The sequence below is a fragment of the Puma concolor genome, chromosome B2 (genome assembly GCF_028749965.1).
Source record: "Puma concolor isolate L17-30 chromosome B2, mPumCon1.1.hap2, whole genome shotgun sequence".
Taxonomy (NCBI): domain Eukaryota; kingdom Metazoa; phylum Chordata; class Mammalia; order Carnivora; family Felidae; genus Puma; species Puma concolor.
Genome location: NC_141671.1, coordinates 152523123 through 152545689, shown reverse-complemented (window position 1 = coordinate 152545689; position 22567 = coordinate 152523123). Strand labels below are relative to the sequence as shown.

The following is a 22567-nucleotide window of genomic DNA, read 5'->3' as shown; positions in this document are numbered from 1 at the left end:
ACGAAATAATAGAAAATTTGCATTTTTATTTTTTTATTTATTTATTTTTTCAACGTTTATTTATTTTTGGGACAGAGAGAGACAGAGCATGAACGGGGGAGGGGCAGAGAGAGAGGGAGACACAGAATCGGAAACAGGCTCCAGGCTCCGAGCCATCAGCCCAGAGCCCGACGCGGGGCTCGAACTCATGGACCGCGAGATCATGACCTGGCTGAAGTCGGACGCTTAACCGACTGCGCCACCCAGGCGCCCCGAAAATTTGCATTTTTAATCACACTAGTTGGAAAGTTTAAGTCACTAGGATATAAATAATACTCTCTTATAAAAATACGTCCTTTCAGGGCGCCTGGGTGGGTGGCTCAGTCGGTTGCACGTCCAACTGCGGCTCAGGTCATGATCTCTCAGTCCATGAGTTCAAGCCCCACATCGGGCTCTGTGCTGACAGCTTGGAGCCTGGAGCCTGCTTCAAATTCTTTGTCTCCTTCTCTCTCTGCCCCTCCCCCACTCATGCTCTGTCTCTCTCTCTCTCTTTCTGTCAAAAATAAATAAAAACATTAAAAAAAATATGTCCTTTCGTTGAGACAAAATTCTTTAAATGATTGCCGTTACTTACTTGCTTCAGGAACATTCTATTCTACAACAGGTCATTTGATTTGATGGTCTTTTTTGTGATAGTATAGATAACAAGAGGTGTATGTATTGATTGATTTATTCATTATTTTTGAGGAGAGAGAAAGGGGCAGAGACAGAGGGAGACAAAGCATCCCAAGCAGGCTTCACGCTGTCAGCGCAGAGCCCAACGCGGGGCTCGATCTCAAGAACCGTGAGATCGTGACCGACGCCGACGTCGGATGCTTAACGGACAGAGCCGCCCAGGCGCCCCACTAAGTGGTTTTAAATAAATTTTGAGAAGCCTCAGCTTCCACGAATGACACTGGCGTAGTTGTACATGTCCTGAGGAATTCAAAATTATTTAGAAACGTGCCCAATAAATCACTGCTGACAAATACGTCACAGTGCTTCGATGGGAGTCATGTTCGATTTTAGAAAACTACCCGCAGGTTTTTAGACTTTCATACGGGGAGCCTCCTTACGATGCGCACAGAGGACTCAACGTGGACAGTGTTGCCTGGAGTCAAGATGTCCGATTCTTCTGATTCAGACTCCAGAAGTCATCTGTTAAACTGCAAACCCCGTACGATTCTTTCAGTGTTTTAGAACTTTCTTTCAAAATGACTGTTACCTCTAACCTAGAAAAGACACTGACTTTGAAATTTTCTTGTGTTTTAAAGATGGGCCAAATAGACAGTGAGCAGTTACAATGAGTTTCTGTTTTTCTTTTTTTGGGATCCTCTTCGTTGGCAAACTTGGCGTCAAATGTCAAGAGACTTTACCATCTTTAACATTAATAACACATTCTTTTGTAAAAGTAGGTGTTTGCTTTTTCGTAAAATCATTTCCTACTCCCTCGGTGACTTTTCAGGGCACCGTGTGCAGCAAAATCTGGTTTCTGCATAATTTCTCGATGACATTAATTTTATTGCTGTTATCGCGGTAGAATTGATGTATAACATAAGGAATCGATATCTGTGCACTGAGGACCACAAAGGCTAGTCACCGTCCGTCTCCACACTGTTCGTTTTTGTCTCCTGAGGCGGGACTTTCAAGACTTCGGCCCCCAGCAACTTCTATCCGCCCGGCGTTCCTAACTGGAGTCGTCACGACCGTACATCCTAGCCTCCTGACTTATTTATTCTATAGCTGGAAGTCTGTACCTCTCGCCCTCCTTCGCCCCATCACCCGTCTGTCCCACCCCTCACCCCCACCTGGCAATCACCGACCTGCTCCCTGTGTCTGTGTCTCTTGGTTTTGTTTTGGTTTGTCTCTTTCAGACTCCACATGTAAGTGAGATCACGTGGTCTCTTCTCCCATCTGACTTACTTCCCTTAGCGTAACGCCCTCGGGGTCCATCCATGTTGTTGCAGATGGCAAGATTTTTTTCTTTTTTATGGCTGAGTGACATCCCATTGTACGCACATGCACACACGCACACACGCACACACGCACACACACACCCCACTTCTTTATCCACTCACCCATCAGTGGACACCGAGGCTGTTCCCACACCTCGGTTATCGTAAATGATGCTGCAGTGAACGTGGAGGTGCGGATATGATTTTGAGTTCGTGTTTCCGTTTGCCGTGGCACTAATTTGATTGGGAACACTGTGCTAGTTCAGTACTGAGCACACACACTTAACAGTGAGTGAGACAGTGCAGCTTTGCACAGGTCGTGCGATCGGTGTCCTCAGTGAGGTCCGGGATCTCCTGCCTCGTGAGCTGCCTCTCACTGAGTTCTGGGATGCGTCACGAGTATCTTCACAATAATGCATCCTGAAGTTGGCCCCGAGCTCCGCCCGCACCCGTCTGCCCCCAGCTGTCCCCGCGGCCCCGGTGGCCTCCGTTCCTCCCTTTCGCCCTGGCACTGCGGCACCAGGGGCAGTGAGCCCCGCCTTTCCTGGGGCGGATGCGGGTGGGTCAGGGCCGGCGGGGTTCCAGGTCCTCTAACAGAACAGCCTGCAGGATTCGCGTGCATTAACTAAGGCGGCGAATTCGTTTACAGTCCGAGGGAAAATTCCACTTTCCACAGCAAACCCAAGTATGTTCCCCCAGTTCCCTTCCGTCTGGGAGTCTGCAGTTTGCCTCGCACCGGCATAACCCAAAGTGCACGTGGCAGTTTATTTCCTGCCGGCTCTCCCCGTGAGGGGGTGCGCTCTGGGCTCGGGGCATGTGTGCCCCTTTTGCTGGGCCACAGGGAGCAAACAGTGGGCGCTCGGGAGACAATGTGATTGGGGTCACGAATCCCCAGTCTGACGTGGCATGTGAGTGGGAGGTGCTCGAAATCCTCCTCCAGATCATTCTGTCCTCTCTTCTGCTGGCGCCTCCTGTTCTGCGAAGTATAACGATTTCTGTTCTGCCGCGAAGTCACTGATAAACTCAGCCGTCCAATCACGGCCAAGAATTAAGAGACGGACCAAGACGATCTCGGTGATTCATTGTACTTACCTGAGAGCATCTGGGCCGTCTGCACACAGTGAGCTCACTGATTCACACACACACACCCCCCCCCACCCCGGGCCCTGTCCGTGCCGAGGCAGATGGGAGAACGGAAGCGAAGGGGCGACAGGGGACAGACTGATTCACAAGCAGTGATAACCGCCAGACCAGCGGTGGAGACAAGGAGAAGGTAAAAGAGAACGGAACCCAACCCAAGGTGACGTGGCAGCCCGTGCTGCCGTCTGATGGCACCAATACTGTCACTACCTTTCCGAGCGGCCGGCCGAGCGAGATCCCCCGTCACCAGCGCAGCGGGCGGCCTGGAGGCGCCTCCCAGGCAGGAAGGAGCTCTCCCAGATCATCTCCCGGCTCAGCGGGGCCAGAGGCTAGCTCTGTTCCTAGAAAATACCGCCAATTCTTCTAGAAGAAACCACCGCACCCAGTTCCTGGTCCTACGGTCGCCAACTCCCACTTTGGGCCTGAAAAGAGAGACGAAGCCAAAACCCTGGGGAGGCAGCTCTCCTCGCGTTCCCCGGTGCTCTTGTCCTGGCCAGGACAGTCCGTGGTCACGGGAAGCAGAATTAGAGGAGGGATGGCGGTTGCCTCGGGCGTAGGTTAGGGGTCCAATAGTGTCCCTTCTCCGAATAGAGCCTTGTTCACGTCCAAACCCCCAGGACCTCCGCACGTGCCGTTAGTTGGAAAGAGGGTGGTGGCAGATATAATTAGTGACGATGAGGTCGCGCCGCAGCAGGTGGGCCCTGGCCCAATCCGACTGGTGTCCTTGTAAGAGGGGGAAAAGAGGGATGCACAGAGAACACGGCCCTGTGAGGACAGAAGAGATCAGAGTGGGGCGTCTACAAGCCCAGGGACGCCCAGCACCGTTGCAAGGCCCCGGCGGGGAGCGGCCGGCAGGACCCTCCTCCGGAGGGAACGTGGCCTTGTCCCCCCACCCTGATGGTGGACTTTCGGCCTCCAGGACTGTGGGAGAATAAATTCTTGCGGTTTTAAACCATGCGGCGCGTGGCCCTTCCTTCCAGCGGCCCCGGGAAACCGGCAGAGGGCACCTGGCCGCACAGATGCCTTCAACACGAAAGGCCGAGGGGCTCCCGGGACGATCATTTAAAGGCCAGGAAGCTGTCCATGGGGTGGCTCGAGACCGTGCCTACCTCCTCCTCGTCGCCCTAAGCCCTAACCGCATGTTACCTGGGTCCACCTCCGACACAATAAACCCAGAAGACGGGGGACCTGGCTCCTCCTTTGCCTCGCTTTGCAAAAACCCCAGGAAGCCGGGAGCTGTCGGCAGCTGAGGCCCGAGGCCTTCACGCCCCCAAATCCTGCTCCTGCCCGCATCTGCGGCCCCCTCAGCCAGGGTGCCGGGGCCACACCCCAGATGGTGCCCACGCGAGCCTCCTGGGGCCCCCGGAACAAAGGAGCCCAGCAAGAAAATCTCTTCTCTCACCGTCCTCGTGACCCGCAGGCTGACATCAGATGTTGGCAGGGCCCTACTCCCGCCGAAGCCTCTGGAGGAGGGTCCTTTCTCGCTTTGTCGGAGCTCTGCTGGCATCGGTGACCCTTGGCCTGCCCTGTAGACGGGCCACCCCGCTCTCTGCCTCCACTGTCACATGACCTTCTCCTCCCCGTCTGTCTCCGTGTCTCCTCTCCCCGTGTAAGGACACCAGTCATACTGACTGGGGCCCGCCCAACCCGAGCATGACCTCCTCTTCACCTGACACATCGGCAAAGACCCTGTTTCTCAACAAGGTCCCATTCACAGGTGCCGTGAAAGGGCGTCACCTCGTCTTCCTGGAGAACACGGTGTGACCGCCACTGCCACCGCCACCCGCCACTGCTTGGCCGGACACCTGGAGGACTGATCGCCTGCAGCCCCACCTCTACCGGGGACAGGACGCAGGAAACGGCGAGATCAGGGCCTCCTGGGCATCAGCATGAATGGTAAGATGGCAGCGGCCGAGATGGCGAGCTGGGGACTCCAGTCAGGGAGGATGGGGAACCGGACGTGGGCAACACTCTCCTACAGGCTGATCAACAACCACACACATGCGCGCGTGCACACACCCGCACACACACACCCGCACACACACACCCACACACACCCGCACACACACACACAACCACACACACACGCCCACACACACACAACACGCACACACGCACGCACATGCACCACACACACACAGGCGTACGCACACACAACCACATGCACATAACCACACACACATGCACACACACACACAACCACACATAAACACATGCACACACACACAACCACACATAACCACATGCACACACACAACCAAACACACACACCCACATACAACCACACACACAATGACACACACAAAACCACACACACCTGCACACACACAACCACACACACGCACACACACACGCATACACACGCACACACACCTGCACACACACAACCACACACACCCGCACACACACACACAACCACACACATGCACACACACAACCACACACACACGCACATACACAACCACACACACCCATACACACACTGCACACACACCCACACACACACAACCACACACACGCACACACAACCACACACAACCACACACACATACAGACACACAACCACCCACACCCAAACCCACACCCACAATCACACAACACAACCACATACACATAACCACACGCACACACACAACCACACACACAGAGACACACAACCACACACACCCCTGCACACACGCACACAACCACACACACACAACCACACACACACACAACCACACCCACACACACCCACACACATGCACACACACATGCACACACACAACCGCACACACATAACCACACGCACACACACAACCACACACACAGACACACAACCACACACACACACCCAAACCCACACCCACAGTCACACAACAAAACCACATACACACAACCACCCACACCCACACACACGCACACAACCACACACACACGCCTGCACACACACACACAACCACACACACACAATACAACTGCACACACACAACCGTACACACACCCACACACATCCACACACACACAATTCAACCACACTCACACAAGCACACACAACCACACACACAAACACCCACACACACAACCACACACACACAACCACACACACGACCACACACACACGCCCGCACACACGCCCGCACACACACACATAACCACACACATGCACACACACATGCACATACACACGCACATACACAACCACACACACACAAAACCACACACAACCACACACACATAACCACACACACATGCACACACACAACCACACACACATAACCACATGCACACACACAACCGCACACACGACACACACACAAAACCACACACACATGCACACACACAACCACACACACATACCTGCATACACACACACAACCACACATAACCACACATGCACACACACATGCACACACAACCACACACACACACACAACCACACACACAAAACCACACGCACACACACAACCACAGACACACAACCACACACACACACACAATCACACAACACAACCACACACACATAACCACACACACACACAACCATACACACAGACACACAACCACACACATCTGCGCACACACACACACAACCTCACACACACCCGCACACACATAACCACACACGCACAACCACACACACAACTACACAACCACACACACATCCACACACACACAACCACACACACACAACCACACAACACAACCACACACACACAACCACACGCACACACGCACACAGACACACAGCCACACACAACCACACACACATAACCACATGCACACAACCACACACACACACAACCACACACACACAACTGCACACACACCCACATACAACCACACACACAACCACATGCACACACAGCCATACACAACCAGACACACAACCACCCACAGACAACCACACCCACACAACCACACACACAGAAAACCACACCCACACACAACCACACACACACAGCCACTCACACACCCACACACACAACCACACACACACACACAGACAACCACAAAGACAACCACACAGACAACCACACACCCCCCCGCACACACACGCCCCCCCACACACACAGCAACACACACACAACCACAAACACACACACGCGCACACACAACCACACAAAACCACACATACACACACCACCCACGACTGGACAACACATACCCTCCAGGCATCATGACACCCGGACCACAGCCTTTCTTGAAGTTTCTGGAACGCGCTGGTCTGTGATAACCTCCCCAGCACCAAGGCCTTTGCAAGCCATTTGTGCTTCTCGAGGGAGCTCACGGGTGGCACGGACCGTCTTCACTTAAATGGATCCTTGCTTGGTCACCCTTGTAGCTAAAAGGGAATCGAAAGGGGAGGTAAGTCAAGACCGACAGGAGCTCCTTTCTGTAGACTGAGGTGCCTGGTGATTTGCACCTGTTTGACATTGTTCAATTGTACCTACATACTGTCTTGCCGTGTAGAAAAAAGTCGAAAGGCTAAAGCTGGCATAGCCCTTGCTGTGTCAAGCACTTTCTGAATGAATGTCTTATAAATATTTGCTCAATGAGTCCTCAGACACCCCTATAAGGAGATACTGTTATTAATCCCATTTTACAGATAGAGAAACAAAGGCAGTGAGTGGTCAGGACACCGACGGTCACACAGCAAGAAGGTGACAAAGCCTCAAAAGTCAGGCTCCAGAATCCATGTGCTGAGTCACCAGAGACTGGATACCTCCTCTGCCAATTTTCACTCTGGGCTGATCACGTGACTTGATGGATGGTTTTGAGAGGTGTAACAGTTCTATGGTACAATTGTTGACTGTCAACAGCAAACAGCAAATGCAGACCGCAGGACACGACGGGACAGGGAGGACTGCCCTCTGCTTGTTTAACCATGCCACCTTCCCCGGGCGATTGGATCCTCTCTGCCTCAGTGTCCTCCTCTGTGAGATGGGAGGGCTGGTTTCTGCACTGCAGAATGCTATGTAACGGCGAACATTCTGGATGGCGGGCATCGTTAAAGACAGCTGGTGTGCAACTGTTAGGCTCTCGTGGGTGAATGGGGGGAGACACAGAATTCACGCTGCAAACGAATAATGGAGGTTTGAGCCGATGTTCAGTGTCCAGAGGAGGGTGACTCACTGGAGTTGGAAAAGGCTTTGCCTGAGTTGCTACTTTTGAGTGTGGCTCTGACATGTGAACTTACTCATGAGCACCCACACCCACACTATTCTGGGTGGTGGGATTTCAGCAGTAAACAGAAGACAAGAATCCCAGCAGTGGAGGGGCTTACACTCTGACGGGGCGGGGTGGATAGGGGGGGTCATAGCACATCGAACAACCCCCCTGGAGTACTAGAGGATGACGCCCGTCTGGAGAAAAACAAGCTGGGAAGGGACAGGTGTGGGGGCAGGTGGGAATAAGGAGAAAGAGGGGAGGCTGGAGCCTGGAGCCTGGGTGTGTGCGTGCGTGCGTGTGTGTGTGTGTGTGTGTGTGTGTTCTTGCTGTTCCAAGGTTTGGGCCCATCAGCCCTGACTCCTAAAGGTTTCTGCGGGAAAGTCACCAGGCCAGAGAGGCCCCAGGTCAGCCTCAGGTGTTGATCCATGGTGACCTTCAACCTTCCCGACCTCACTCCAGCCCCTCCCACGGCCCGGGTCTGCCTTTGTCTCCGAGAACAATCTCAGCGCTTCCTCGCTTCCTCGGGGCCAGCCATCCTCGGGGCCCCACGACTGCAATTTTCGTGCCCACGGCAGTGGGGCCTGTGCCCAGCACCCCGCATAACTCACCGGGCTTGGCCCGCCCCTCCCGCGCAGACTGTCCCTCTGGGGGGCCCCGCTGTCTGCGCAGCGCCTGCTGTCCAGGCCGTGAGTCCCGGGAGTGGCGGACTCGGAGCCCTGGCAAGTGGGGTTCAGCTCGCGCCCAGCGGCGGGAGTGCGCCGGCTCGAGGGGTTTCTCCGAGGCCGCGCTCTACCCTCCGCGCCCGGGACGACCCCCGGTGGTGCTGCAAGCCCCCGAAACTGCAGCCCTGGGAAGGGGCAATCCGTGACTGCAACCCGGGATGGAGCGCTCACTGAACAACGCGACCCTGGGTCGGTACCACTTCGGTCTGCTGCGACCCCCGGGCGCACAACCCTGGGGCGCACAACTCCAGAAGCCGAGAGCCGCGCCCTCCCCTCTAGTTTGCAGTGGGGACCATGCGGGGGCCGGGGCGGGGCGGAGCGGGAATAGGAGGGGAGGGGAGGTAGGGGCCCGGGTAAAGTAGGGCGGGGAGGAGTGGAGGAGTGGAAGAGGACCAGGAGGGGATAGGATGGGGGCGGAGCGCGGCGGGGAGAGGCCTAAAGAGGAGGGGAGAGTTAGAGGCGGGGCCGGGATGGCTTGGGAGGGGCGGAGCGGAAAGGGGAGGGGAGGGGGAAGAGGGCGGGGCCGAGGCGGGGGGCAGGGCAGGGTAGCGAGGGGGCGGGGTCGAGGGGGGCGAAGAGAAGCGGGCCAGGGAGGGGAGGGGCCGGGCCGGGAGGGGAGAAGAAGGCGGGGGAAGGGGGCAGGCCGGGGCCGGGAAGGGCGGGGTGGGATCCCGGAGGGATGGGGAGAGGATGGGGCGGGGCCGGGATGGGAGGGGCCGAGGCGGGGGCAGGGCAGTGTAGTGAGAGGACAGGGTCAAGGGGGCGAAGAGAGGCGGGTCAAGGAGAGGAGGGGCCAGGGAGAGGAGGGGCGGGGCCGGTAGGGGAGAACCGAGGGGCGGGCCTGGAGAGGTAGGGGCTGAGAGGGGCCGGGAAGGGTGGGGTGGGACCCCGGAGGGATGGGGAGGGGACGGGAGAGGGATAGAGCGGGGTCGGAAGTGGGGGACGGGGCGGGTCAGGGAGGGAAGGCGAGAGGACGCCTGCAGGGTCGGGGAGGGCGGGGCAGGGCGGGCCGGGGAGGGAAGGCGAGAGGACGCGTGCAGGGGCGGGGCGGGTCAGGGAGGGGAGGGGAGAGGACGCGTGCAGGGGCGGGAGGGACGGAAGCCCCCGCCCACCGCAGCCAGGACGCGCCGCCTCCGCTCGCCCCCAACCGCCGCCCGCGGGGCTGGCTCCATTCAGACCGCGAAAAGCGGCGGCCGCGTTCACGCCGCTGCACCCGGATCCCGACCTGGACCCCGACCCCGACCCTGATCCCGACGCGGACCCGGACACCTACCCGGAGTCGGAACCAGACCCCGACCCGGACCCCGACCCAGACCCGGACCCCGACCCTAACCCAGACCCGCACCCCGACCCCCGCCCAATCCCAGACCCCGGCCCGGAACCATGAGCCCAACCCGGACTGAGACCGCGACCCCCGCAGGTGAGCGCGTCCGTCCCCGCCCCCCGTGACCCCGCCCACGGCCGAGCCCACGGTGCCCACGGGCACCCGGCCGCGGACTGTCACCTCGCCGCCGCCGTCGCTCGGAGTTCGCGCCCCGAAGTCAAGCTGAGGACTCGGGACCCTCCCGCGGGCCCACGGTCGTCCCTTCGGTGGCTTCTGACTTAGAGGTGGGGTCGGGGTCCCAGCTCTGCGGCGCCTTCGTCCCCTACCCTGCCTCTCCCCCCGACCCTCTCCCCCCCCCCCCCCCCCCGCCTCCTACCCTCCCCACCGTCCGCCCTTGCCTCGTGGGCCCCGAGGCAGGTGCAGGGACACCCGGGCTGCGCGGCCTCTTTAGTCTCCGCGCCGCGCGCTCGACCCCCGCGTGGCCTGTATTTGGGTTTTCCGGGCTTGTTTGAAGAGAGCTGGGCCCAAAGGTGCCTGAACAGACGGAGGCGGCTGGCGGGGGACCCGGGTCTTCCCGCCCTCAGAAGTTTCCCTTTGCAACCTGATGTGGCTGGTGCTCCTGCGAACGGTGGAGGGGAGACGGGAGGGCTCCGTGACTTAATTCCGGCGGAGGTTTCAGAGGGCGCAGGGGGGCTCAGGAGCCGGGTGGGGGTGCTCGTACAGCACGGATTTGTGTGCCGCGGTACAGGTGCTGCCTCTGTTTAGCGAGTGGCTCGTGGGGGTGTCACGTTTGCTTCGGGGGCTCAGGATTCTTCAGAAGGTGGCGCCCCAAAGAGCTTTCCGGCCCGGAATCACTTGCTTCAGTTCTGTTCCAAGCGCAGCCTAAGGCTCAGACTGCACCCTCTGAGCTTGATGGGAAGTTTGCTTTCCGCTCTCCTTGGGCGGGACCGCAGGCCTGGAGCACGTCAGACGACACCTGACACCTGCTGATTAGTGTGGTTGTCACCACAAAGGTGCTGTGGCCACCTGGCCTCAGCTGTTGCCGCATCTTGTAGAACGTGGGCTGTGACCGTGGGCACCCAGCCCAGGGGCAGGTGACCCGGGCGGCAAGGCGGGCCTGGGCTGCCAGTGGCCCTTCCAGCCTTCCCCCTGCACCTCCCCCAGCCCCGCGAGCCTGCGTCCGCACACTGCGGCCTGCACGTGCGGGTGCGGGGCGCCCTGGCCGGGAGGCTGGTGTGTGTAGCCATCACGACCACAGCACCGACGTTCTAGTGAGCACGGCCGACTCTGCCGGCACCGGCCCGGTGCCGTAGGGGTGTCGGCTCCTTAATTCCAGCCTGTGCTCCTCCAGCTGCCTGCGGGACCCGGGGCTCTCACCGTCCTGCTGATGGCACCTGGCCGGCACCCCCCCTGGGGGAGCCCCCCTCTTCTGGGAGCTCTGGAGGCACCGTGGGCGGAGGGGTTGGGTGAGGGCTGGCCCCCAGGACACGGCCCCCACTCCTGGGCTCGGCTACAATGTTGACGAGAAGCCCAGTGGTCCCCAAGGGGGTCGTTCCCTGAGTTCCGTCCACGGTACCCAGGGCGCCAGATCCTGCTCTTGGGGCCAGGCGAGCACGACCCCAACGGTAACCGCGGGAGGTGTGCCCACGCCTCACCCGCGGGAAGGAGGCCGACTGTCTGCTTCCAGGAGCGGGCCCTGCCCGCCCTGTGCCTGCTGTGCGGCGCGGGGCCACCTGGGGACGCGCGCCACTCTTGTGGGTCTCCCTCACCTGCCTTCGTGGCTGGGACTGACGTGGGGCCCCCGGAAGAGGCTGGGGGGGCGGTGAGGGAGGCACTATTGACCCTGAAACGAGATCTTGGCACACGTATCCGTGGAGCATCTGCCACGTGCGTGAGTCAGGCTGCTGGCAGGACGCACAGGTGTGTGCACAGGGGAGGCGGGGCCGTGGCAGGGCCCGTGCGCCAAGGACGGTGCCCCATGTGGCCTGTCGCGTGTCTGCTGAGCGGCTGGGCCCTGGGCACCTGCCGGAGGAGCCTGGGTCACGCTCTGAAGACAGCCACACACACCCGCGTCTGGCTCTGTGCTGATGGGGCAGAGCCTGCTTGGGATTCTCTCTCTCTCCCTCCCTGCCCCTACCCTGCCCACACACTCTCCCTCTGTCCCTGCCCCTGCCTTGCTCTCTCTCTCTCTCTCTCTCAAAATAAATAAAATAAACATTAAGAAACATTAGAAACAAATAGTCTGGTCCACACATAGGTACAAACCAAATAGTACCTGAGACCCTTCGGGGGTCCTACCTGTGGGAGGAACCCCACTCTTGGGGGCTGTTCCCCTCCCCCACCCACCCTGGGCACGGGAGGGTCACTGCTATGGGGGACTTAAGTGCCCCCAGGGTGGCACTCAAGTGTGCTTTTGTGAGGGAGTCTGGATGCAAAGTCCCGGTGCCCGCCCTCCGGCAGAGGGTGTGACCCGACAGCAGGCACCCCCCTCGGCAGAATCTGGGCCCCGGGCCGGACCTAAGCGGCACCCACGCCCACCGCCGCTCTGTCACCTGACCGAGGGGACGTATTATAGAGTTTCCTTCCCAGGCTGCGGAAGCTCTGTCAGGCATTGCTCAACACGGTCTAGGGGCCTTGAAGGCGGCTCACCCCTCCTGGCCGCAGCCCAGGGCCCCAAGGCCGGCCTGCCCCCTGCAGCGGCCCAGCTCCAGCACTTTCCCTCCTCCCCGTGACTGTGCCCCGGGCTCGGGCCGGGTGACCCCCAGTGAGAGGTGCTCCCCATACTCTCCCAGGCCCTCCCCACCAGCTCCCACATGCACCTTCACAGACTGCCCTCTCTGAGCTCTGAGGGCTCGCTGACACCGCTCTTCCTTTGAGTTCCTGGAGAAAGAGGATGCGTGTGCGTCGTCTCTGGACCCGAGTCCAGGCTTTCAGGTGGCTTCTGTGCCACCTGAAGATGTCCCCGGAAGATGTCCAGTGCTGGGAGAAACCAGAGCCGTGCCCTGGGAAGCACCCAGGGGAGCTCTGGTCCAGAGGCCCCTGAGAATGCAGGACCCGTCCTGGGGGTCAGGGCTGGGAGGTCCCCGGCCTGACCAAGGGGTGCACCTGGCACCGTGGAGGGGGGGTGTGGGGGCAGGGCGGAAGCACACGGCAGCCCAGTTTGCTTCTAGCCTCGCTGATCCATGTGTTCCTGGGCAATTCCCTTACCCTGTTGGGCTTTGGTTTCCTCCAAATGTAAAATGGACACAATACCGGCCTTTTTGTGTTATGGGGTTGTGTATGTGAGAGATTTGGGAGAGTTTAAGCATAAATACAAAACACACTTAAATAAAATGTGAGGTTCAGTGTCAGGTGTTGGCCAGGCTCCTGGGCGGTTAAACCATAGCTGAGAGGGGAGAGGGGTTCAAGGGCTGCTAGTCTAGGGGAGCTAACTCCCCAAGGCCACCCACTAGTGAGAGGGGTGGGGACACGGTCACCTGTGCAGCACAGACATGTCTTAAGAGTGTCCCGACGGAGCACCAGCAGCTCCGTGCCTGACGAAGGGAACAGGGGACACAGGGAGGCCAAAACCCTTTTCATTTCGCCCTTCGACAAAACGGGTTTGTTTGCCTCTTTAGTTTGGACTGATCTGCACCCGAATTCAGCTTCCTAAGAGGTCACAGAAAGCTCCGGGTCATCACAAAGAGCAGCTCTTCTGGTGGCTGTGGAGAGAATCTTATCGTGAAGGTTCAGATGGCATTTACTTTACTCCAAACAAGTGCTCAGTCCACGGAGCCTCCAGAGACGCCTTCGCCTCTAGACCCCATGTTTTGCGCGTGGCAAAGACCCACGAGCCTTGTCAGACGTTCTGTACACAGACTGTGACTGTGTCTCGATTCCCAGTTCTGGGAACTTCCACCACCGGGACCAAGTGAAAGCCTTGGAGTTGGTCCACAAAAGCTGAGCAACCTTGTAAAACAACATAAATTAGGAAGGAACCTCGTGTGGTCTACTCTGACATTTCCATTTGAGGCTGGACATAGTCAAGTGTGATGCGAAATATGTTGGTTCATTGCAGTTGACAGGCTGGAAGAAGGGGGAGAGCATGTGTGACGACCGTGACCTTGAGCTCTGAGGCAGGGGAGCCTGTGTGACGACAGTGACCTTGACTTCAGAGGCAGGAGGGCCTGTGTGACGACAGTGACCTTGACTTCAGAGGCAGGAGGGCCTGTGTGACGACAGTGACCTTGACTTCAGAGGCAGGGGAGCATGTGTGACGACAGTGACCTTGACTTCAGAGGCAGGGGATCATGTGTGACGACCGTGACCTTGAGCTCTGAGGCAAGGGATCATGTGATGCGAAATGTGTTGGTTCATTGCAGTTGACAGGCTGGAAGAAGGGGGAGAGCATGTGTGACGACTGTGACCTTGAGCTCTGAGGCAGGGGAGCCTGTGTGACGACAGTGACCTTGACTTCAGAGGCAGGAGGGCCTGTGTGACGACAGTGACCTTGACTTCAGAGGCAGGAGGGCCTGTGTGACGACAGTGACCTTGACTTCAGAGGCAGGGGAGCCTGTGTGAAAACCGTGACCTTGACTTCAGAGGCAGGGGAGCATGTGTGACAACAGTGACCTTGACTTCAGAGGCAGGGGATCATGTGTGATGACCGTGACCTTGAGCTCTGAGGCAAGGGATCATGTGTAACAACCGTGACCTTGAGCTCTGAGGCAGGGGAGCCTGTGTGACGACCGTGACCTTGAGCTCTGAGGCAGGGGAGCCTGTGTGACGACCGTGACCTTGAGCTCTGAGGCGGGGCGGGGGGGGGGGGCTTGTGTGATGACCATGACATTGACTTCAGAGGCAGGGGTGCCTGTGTGACGACTGTGACCTTGAGCTCTGAGGCAGGGGGGCTTGTGTGACAACTGTGACCTTGAGCTCTGAGGCAGGGGAGCCTGTGTGATGACTGTGACCTTGACTTCAGAGGCAGGGAGCCTGTGTGACGACCGTGACCTTGAGCTCTGAGGCAGGGGATCACGTGTGATGACCGTGACCTTGAGCTCTGAGGCAGGGGAGCCTGTGTAATGACTGTGACCTTGACCTCAGAGGGAGAGGATCATGTGTGACGACCGTGACCTTGACTTCAGAGGCAGGACGCCTGTGTGATGACCATGTCCTTGAGCTCTGAGGCAGGGGAGCCTGTGTGACGGCCGTGACCTTGAGCTCTGAGGCAGGGGAGCCTGTGTGATGACCGTGACCTTGACTTCAGAGGCAGCAGAGCCTGTGTGACGACCATGACCTTGAGCTCTGAGGCAGGGGAGCCTTGTGAGGACCGTGACCTTGACTTCAGAGGCAGGGGATCATGTGTGACGCCCATGACCTTGACTTTCAGAGGCAGGGGTGCCTGTGTGACAACCGTGACCTTGAGCTCTGTGGCAGGGGATCACGTGTGACGACAGTGACCTTGACTTCAGAGGCAGGGGTGCCTGTATGAAGACTGTGACCTTGAGCTCTGAGGCAGGGGGGGGCTTGTGTGACGACCGTGACCTTGACTTCAGAGGCAGGGGCGCCTGTGTGACAACTGTGACCTTGAGCTCTGAGGCAGGGGCGCCTGTGTGACGACTGTGACCTTGACTTCAGAAGCAAGGGCGCCTGTGTGACAACAATGACCTTGAGCTCTGAGGCAAGGGAGCCTGTGTGACGACCATGACCTTGAGCTCTGAGGCGGGGTGGGGGGGGGCTTGTGTGACACCCGTGACCTTGACTTCAGAGGCAGGGGAGCCTGTGTGACTACCGTGACCTTGACTTCAGAGGCAGGGGAGGCTGTGTGACGCCCATGACCTTGACTTCAGAGGCAGGGGAGGCTGTGTGACGACTGTGACCTTGACTCCAGAGGCAGCGGAGCCTGTGTCAAAACCGTGACCTTGACTTCAGAGGCAGGGGAGACTGTGTGACGCCCGTGACCTTGACTTCAGAGGCAGGGGATCATGTGTGACGACTGTGACCTCAGAGGCAGGGGATCACGTGTGACGACCGTGACCTTGAGCTCTGAGGCAGGCAGGGAGGCCAGAGAGCAAACAGGCCAGCCCTTGGAGGGGCTCAAAGGCCACGGTAACTTTCAAGGCTCTGGCTTCTCCTTTGCGGGAGGTGGAAGCCATTTTTGGACTGGGGGCAGGAATGTGGGGATCTGCCCCCTGTTTAGCAAGATTTTGGAGGCTGCGGTGTGGAGTATGGGGGTGAGTCCGGAGGGGGGGACTTTGGGAGCCATTGCCACAGTGCGGGCTGGAGGTGAGAGAGGTGTGAACAGGTGGTGGAGGCGGGAAGGCAGTCAGATAGGTGGGGGCGTGTCTGGGAGGGAGAGCCGTCGGGGTTGGCTACCACCCAGACTTGGGGGAGATGATGGAGGAGGGGGTCCCAAGGTTTCTTTCCTGAGCAGACGCCAAGGGCGGAATGTCGTTGCTGGGGGGGGGGGGGGGGCTGTTTTTGTTCCTCAGTGACCGACCAGCGCCTGGCAGCTCAGCAGGGACGCTCGGCAGCCGCCCCCTGAATAAATGAAGGAGTGGCCCCGCCATGTGTCTGTCGGAGTGGCCTGGGGGGGGGGGCTCGCTGGCCAGGGCTGCCCGGCGGGGCCGGTGTGCGCTTTCCAGGCTCCGTGGGCTCCTCCGGCGTCCTCTAGTGGCGGAGTCCTGCTTTCGCAGTTTCCACGGCCCAGGGCCCAGTCTACACACGATTCTCCCCTGCCTGCAAGGTGTTCTGGGGCCCTGGGGGAGGCGGGGGTCTGGCCTGGTGCGGGCGGGAAGGCTTTCACAGCAACAGTAAAGCACATTAGAAGCCGGTCTGCTTTGGCCATCGCCTGGCACGGTGACGGGGACCGTGCTGAAGATGGGACCCCAGACCCTGAGCGGTGGCTCCCGTGTCCCTGTGAGTCACCAGGTTCCCCGAGAGGGCATGACCTCTGAGAAGGCAGCTGGCAGCCAGGCCTCCGAGGGGTGGAAGCCAGCTGGAAACAGACACACAGACAAGTGGGTCACACGCTGTTCGGGTAACTGACCTGTCTCCGGCACGTAAGGTAGGCGCTCCTGTCGCTGCGGTGAGCGGTGGGGGGAGCTCGGAGCCCAGAGGCTCCGTCTGCCCGTGTGTCTGTCTGTCCACACAGCCCTCCCAGGCCTCCTGCCCTCCCCACCACGTCACAGGCAACCTTTAACTCCTGTTAGTAGCTGTGGCGGGGTTCAGGGTCAGCGTTTGTGCACAAGGAGGAGGCAGACGGGGGAGAATTCTAAGAATGCGCTGTCAGCTCCAGGGGAGTCTGGGCCCAGAGAGCCCGAAAGGCTGGCTGGGCCTCTGCCAGGCGGCCCGCCTCCCCCACCTGCCCTTCCAGCGCTCTTCCCTCCCCGGCCCTGGGGCTCGAGTGTCACGGCTGGACTGGGGTGACCCCAGGGCACCTCTGCTGCCCCACCAGGTGCCCCCCAGGAGTGAGGAGCAGCCTTCGGTGAGGGGGGGCCAGCCCGTGAGCCTCTAGCTCTTGTCTCATGTTCCCGGCAGTGACGATGGCCTGGCCCTAGCTTGCCACCTGTCCGGAGTGAGGGGGCCCTTGGTGTGACTCCAGCCAGCTCCCCCGAGGGGCCCCGAAATGTGGGAGCCCTGCTGTCCTGTGGGGGGGCAGGTTCGGGCACACACCAGCCCCTAACCTCAGTGGCCCCCAGTTCTGGGTTTCCTGAGTGGGAGGGCCCAGAGGATGACAAGGGACTCCCCTTGTCATAGTCTAAAAGGACTCCCCCCCAGAAATGGAGGGGTGGGGTGGAACGAGGAAGATGTCTTGCTTCACCCCCTTAAATGATAGGACCTCACACGGGCCTCTAGGAGTCCAGGAGCCTTGGTCTTGGGTGCAGCTATGAGTGGGGGAGGGAGCTTCGGGAAGATGAAGGGGGGTGACGGGGCAGGGGGCAGGAAAGGAAGGGGACAGATGGGAGGGGCCAGGGAAGGACAGGGGGCAGATGGGAGGGGACAGGGAAGGACAGGGGGGAAGATGGGGAGGGGCCAGGGAAGGACATGGGGGGGACAGATGGGAGGGGACAGGGAAGGACGGAGGGGGGGAGGGATAGATGGGAGGGCCCAGGGAAGGATGGGGGGCAGATGAGAGGGGCCAGGGAAGGACAGGGGGACAGATGAGGAGGGGACAGGGAAGGACATGGGGGGGACAGATGGGAGGGCCCAGGGAAGGATGGGGGGCAGATGAGAGGGGCCAGGGAAGGACAGGGGGACAGATGAGGAGGGGACAGGGAAGGACATGGGGGGGACAGATGGGAGGGCCCAGGGAAGGATGGGGGGCAGATGAGAGGGGCCAGGGAAGGACAGGGGGACAGATGGGAGGGGCCAGGGAAGGACGGGGGGGGGAGGGATAGATGGGAGGGCCCAGGGAAGGACGGGGGGGGCGGGGACAGATGGGAGGGGACAGGGAAGGACAGGGGGCAGATGGGAGGGAACAGGGAAGGACGGGGTGGGGAAGATGGGGAGGGGTCAGGGAAGGACAGGGGGGACAGATGGGAGGGGACAGGGAAGGACGGTGGGGAGGGGAACAGATGGGAGGGGACAGGGAAGGACAGGGGGGACAGATGGGGATGGGACAGGGAAGGACATGGGGGGACAGATGGGAGGGGCCAGGGAAGGACGGGGGGACAGATGGGGATGGGACAGGGAAGGACATGGGGGGACAGATGGGAGGGGCCAGGGAAGGACGGGGGGACAGATGGGGAGGGGACAGGGAAGGACGGAGGGGCCAGAGAAAGATGGGGGGGGACAGATGGGAGGGGCCAGGGAAGGACAGGGGGCAGATGGGAGGGGCCAGGAAAGGACAGGGTGCAGATGGGGAGGGCGCCAGGAAAGGACGGGGGGACAGATGGGAGGGGGCCAGGGAAGGACGGGGGGGGGGAGGGATAGATGGGAGGGCCCAGGGAAGGACGGGGGGGGGCAGGGACAGATGGGAGGGGACAGGGAAGGACAGGGGGCAGATGGGAGGGGACAGGGAAGGACGGGGGGGAGGGGGGAAGATGGGGAGGGGTCAAGGAAGGACAGGGGGGACATATGGGAGGGGACAGGGAAGGACGGTGGGGGGGGAAGATGGGGAGGGGTCAGGGAAGGACAGGGGGGACATATGGGAGGGGACAGGGAAGGACGGTGGGGAGGGGAACAGATGGGAGGGGACAGGGAAGGACGGGGACGGGGGCTCCTGTGTGATCAGGACAAGTCTGGGGGCAGGATTGGGGTGGTTGGGGGTGGGAGGCCTGGGACCCCACGGAGCACCCTAATGGCCAGGAGGCCTCTCTCATAATTGCTGCACATTTTACATCTACTCATCACAAGTGCTGTTTAAAGCCACCCACGACTAGGCCCCACCGGGACACGTGTTGGGAGCGTGGGGTGTTCTGGGAAGGTCAGGGGCACCTCAGGGTCCAGGGCTGCGTGTGGGCAGCAGACCCACGGGAGGCCCTGGACGGGCCGTCCGCCTGGAGGCAGGTGCGGCAAAGAGGACCAGGCCATCGCGCGTCTCCAGCGGCTCCTTCCTTCCTCGCCATCCGCCATCCCCGAGCCCTCCCGGGCCACCCGAGTCCAATCCGTGGGCTTCACCCCCTGCCCTCCCGCCCCCACCCCCCTGCCAGGGCCTGTCTGAACCGCCCTCCCGCCCCCACTAGCCAGGGCCTGCCTGAACAGTGACGCCCACCGCCATGTCCCTGAGGCCCGCTCCCCCCTCAGACAGGGAGGGGGCGGTCTGACCTCCGGGCACCCCCCTCAGCCTCCGTGTGTGGCCCTGTGCCTGGACAGGGTTCTGTTGTCTCTACAAGAGTCTGTGTGGCCGTGACCCAAAGGGCAAGGCAACCTTGAGCTGAGGGCCACCGCTTACCAGGGGGATGACGGGGTCGCTGAGGAGCTGGACTGGGGGGCTGTTTGCCCGGGGACGGCCGGGACGCCCCATCGCTACAGTTGTCTTGCTGGACGGGGGGGGGGGGGGGAGGGGTGGCGATCTGTTTGTGGGGGAGCCCCACCGATGCCCGGAACTGCCTGTCCCCGCCGTCCCCGCTCACTGTCCTGCTGTGACTTTACTCCCGTTGGCTCTTTCACAGGTAGTCACAGGTGTTCTGACACTCACGATGCACAAGCACATGGCACGCACCAGCCCCACCCAGACGGGGAAGTGGCCTCCTCTCCTGCACGCCCGCCCCCGTGTTCCCCACACTCCCCGTGCTCCCGACGCGCTCCTCCGGCCCCAGCGAGTGTGACCCGCCACGTTCCTGTCTGCACGTGACGCCTGAGCAGAACTTCCATCGCGGCTGGGCGTCCCCTGCCCTCGCGCTCCCCCTGAGGTTCAGGGCCGAGCTGGGGAGACCCCAGCTCTGGGAGCCTTGAAACTAAAGCGTGGTGTTGTGACCAATGAGTTGTTGGCCCTGCAGGTGGGGAGGGCCTCCTCCCGTCTCCCAGGAGAGAGGAGGGCCTGGGAGCAAGTGCACGGCCCTTCAGGGCCTGCTCCCGCCTGGTGGCGCTCCCCGCGCTAGGCTCCCGGTGTGGCCCGTGTTCGAGCCTGACGGCCAGAGCCAGCCCCTTGCAGCTGACGGGTCCCTTGTGGCCCCGGGCCTGCGTCCCAGACGTGCCTCTGTCAGGTCACTTCAGTTCAGCGGGGTGGGTTGAACACTCGCTCACTGTGCTTCATTTCCCGGAAGAAAACTCTCGCAGGAGAATTTACGCAAAAGGTGTGCGTCGCTGAGAAATGATTTACATCACAGTCTTTGTGTCACCTCTTTTCTGACAGATACGTGACCGCTGAAAGGCAGTGTCCCGTGAGTGGGCAGGTGGTCCGGGACCCCTGTCCCCAACTGGCACATTCCAGGGGGTGACCCAGGCAGCCTGGTGGTTTTCCCGTGCGCCCCCGGGGCCGGGCAGGGAGCAGCAGGCAGGGCCCCGGGGAGGCTGTGAGCTGCCAGCTGGGCCTGCCCTGCGCCGTCTCCTGGAAGGACACGATGGCACAAGCCTGGGCACGTGGGCCATGGTGTCTGGTGCTCGGTGAGGTCCCTCCCCAGGGCCAGAGGGTCCCGTGCTCCTGTGGGTGTGACGTTCACAGCCCAAGTCCTGCCGCGTGGATCCTCCACCCGCCTCTGGCTCCCAAGGTCCCCGGGCCCCCTTCCTTCCCTCTACTGTCACCATCGTGTCCCCGTACAGTTGTGCCCCGAGGCGCGCTGTGACTTTGTGTGGCTTGGGGCCCGTGGGTGGACGGTGGAGCCCAGGGGCCCGTGTCCCCTGCAGGATGGGGGGGCAGTGCTTGCTGCTTGGCACAGGAAGACACGGGGGTCTGTCCAAGACTGCGCGGTGTCCCCGAAGCACATCACCCAGGAAACCGCACAGAGGTCGGGGGAGGGGGAGGGGCGAGGCAGCAGGCACGTCCGTGGAAAGAAGGGCCCGCTCTGGCCACACCGGCCTCCCACGTGCCCGGCTGCTGGGCTGCAGGTTTTAATTGAGGTCAAGGGTCCTGACCAGGCAGCAAGCAAAACACAGCCCTGTGTGGTCACGCGGAGCCTCCCAGCTGCCTTTTCCTTTCCTTGGCCGGCTCTTCCCTGCCCTTTCGGGCACCAGGAGCCCCCGCCCGGCCTGCCCCCGCGCCCTGCAGATGTCCTGTGCTTTCCAAAGTGCTGACCTCCCCGTTCCAGAGTTGTTAACCACAAGTACTTTCCACGTGGTTCCAGAAAGTTCTCGGCAGCTCTGGGCCCTAGCAGTGCGGTAGCCGGGGCTCTGGACAAGCCTCTTTGCTTTCTGTGCCTCTGTTTCCCTACTCATAAAATGAGCAAGCGAGGCTGTCCCGGGCCCACAGGAGCTGTGAGGACCCCCACGGGGGCAGGGTGACGCTCTGCGGGTGACACAGAGCACGCGCGAGCCGGGCGGTGGGGCACAGGTGAGGGGTGGCCAGCCCCTAACTCAGCGGTGTGACCTCTGAACTCAGTGCTCAGCCCTCACGTGGCTCCTCATGACCATAAGCAAACCAGCCCAGTAAGGGGCCAGGGGAGGCGTGGGAAAGGGCGGCCGGTGTGGCCAGGCGTTCAGGGTGCCGGCAGCCCAGGGTCCTCCGCCACCGAGGCCGTGCATTCCCCCCGCGTGTGCCCGCGACGTGCCTGCCGGGCGGGGTCACGGCCGTGGCGGCGCCACGGCCGTGGCGGCGCGTGCACTCCTGCCCCCTGTCGAGTGATCGGTGGGTCTGCTGGGACTTTAGAACCTGTTATGTACGTTGACGCTTTACTGGG

General features: G+C 60.6%; 1 protein-coding gene and 1 long non-coding RNA gene across 2 annotated transcripts in view; one reads left to right on the top strand and one right to left on the bottom strand.

Annotated features, from left to right (window-relative positions):
* Positions 1–259: 259 nt before the first annotated feature.
* LOC147581378 (uncharacterized) lies at positions 260–9455 on the bottom strand. The gene is made up of 3 exons (XR_015251735.1): positions 8873–9455; positions 7261–7437; positions 260–3878 (listed from the first exon to the last, which is right to left on the bottom strand). It is a non-coding gene; the product is annotated as an uncharacterized LOC147581378 (long non-coding RNA).
* Positions 9456–10210: 755 nt separating this feature from the next.
* FRMD1 (FERM domain containing 1) overlaps positions 10211–22567 on the top strand; it is a 34007-nt gene continuing 21650 nt past the window's right edge. The window contains 1 exon segment of the mRNA XM_086708418.1: positions 10211–10406. The gene's annotated coding sequence lies outside the window, so the exon portion shown is untranslated.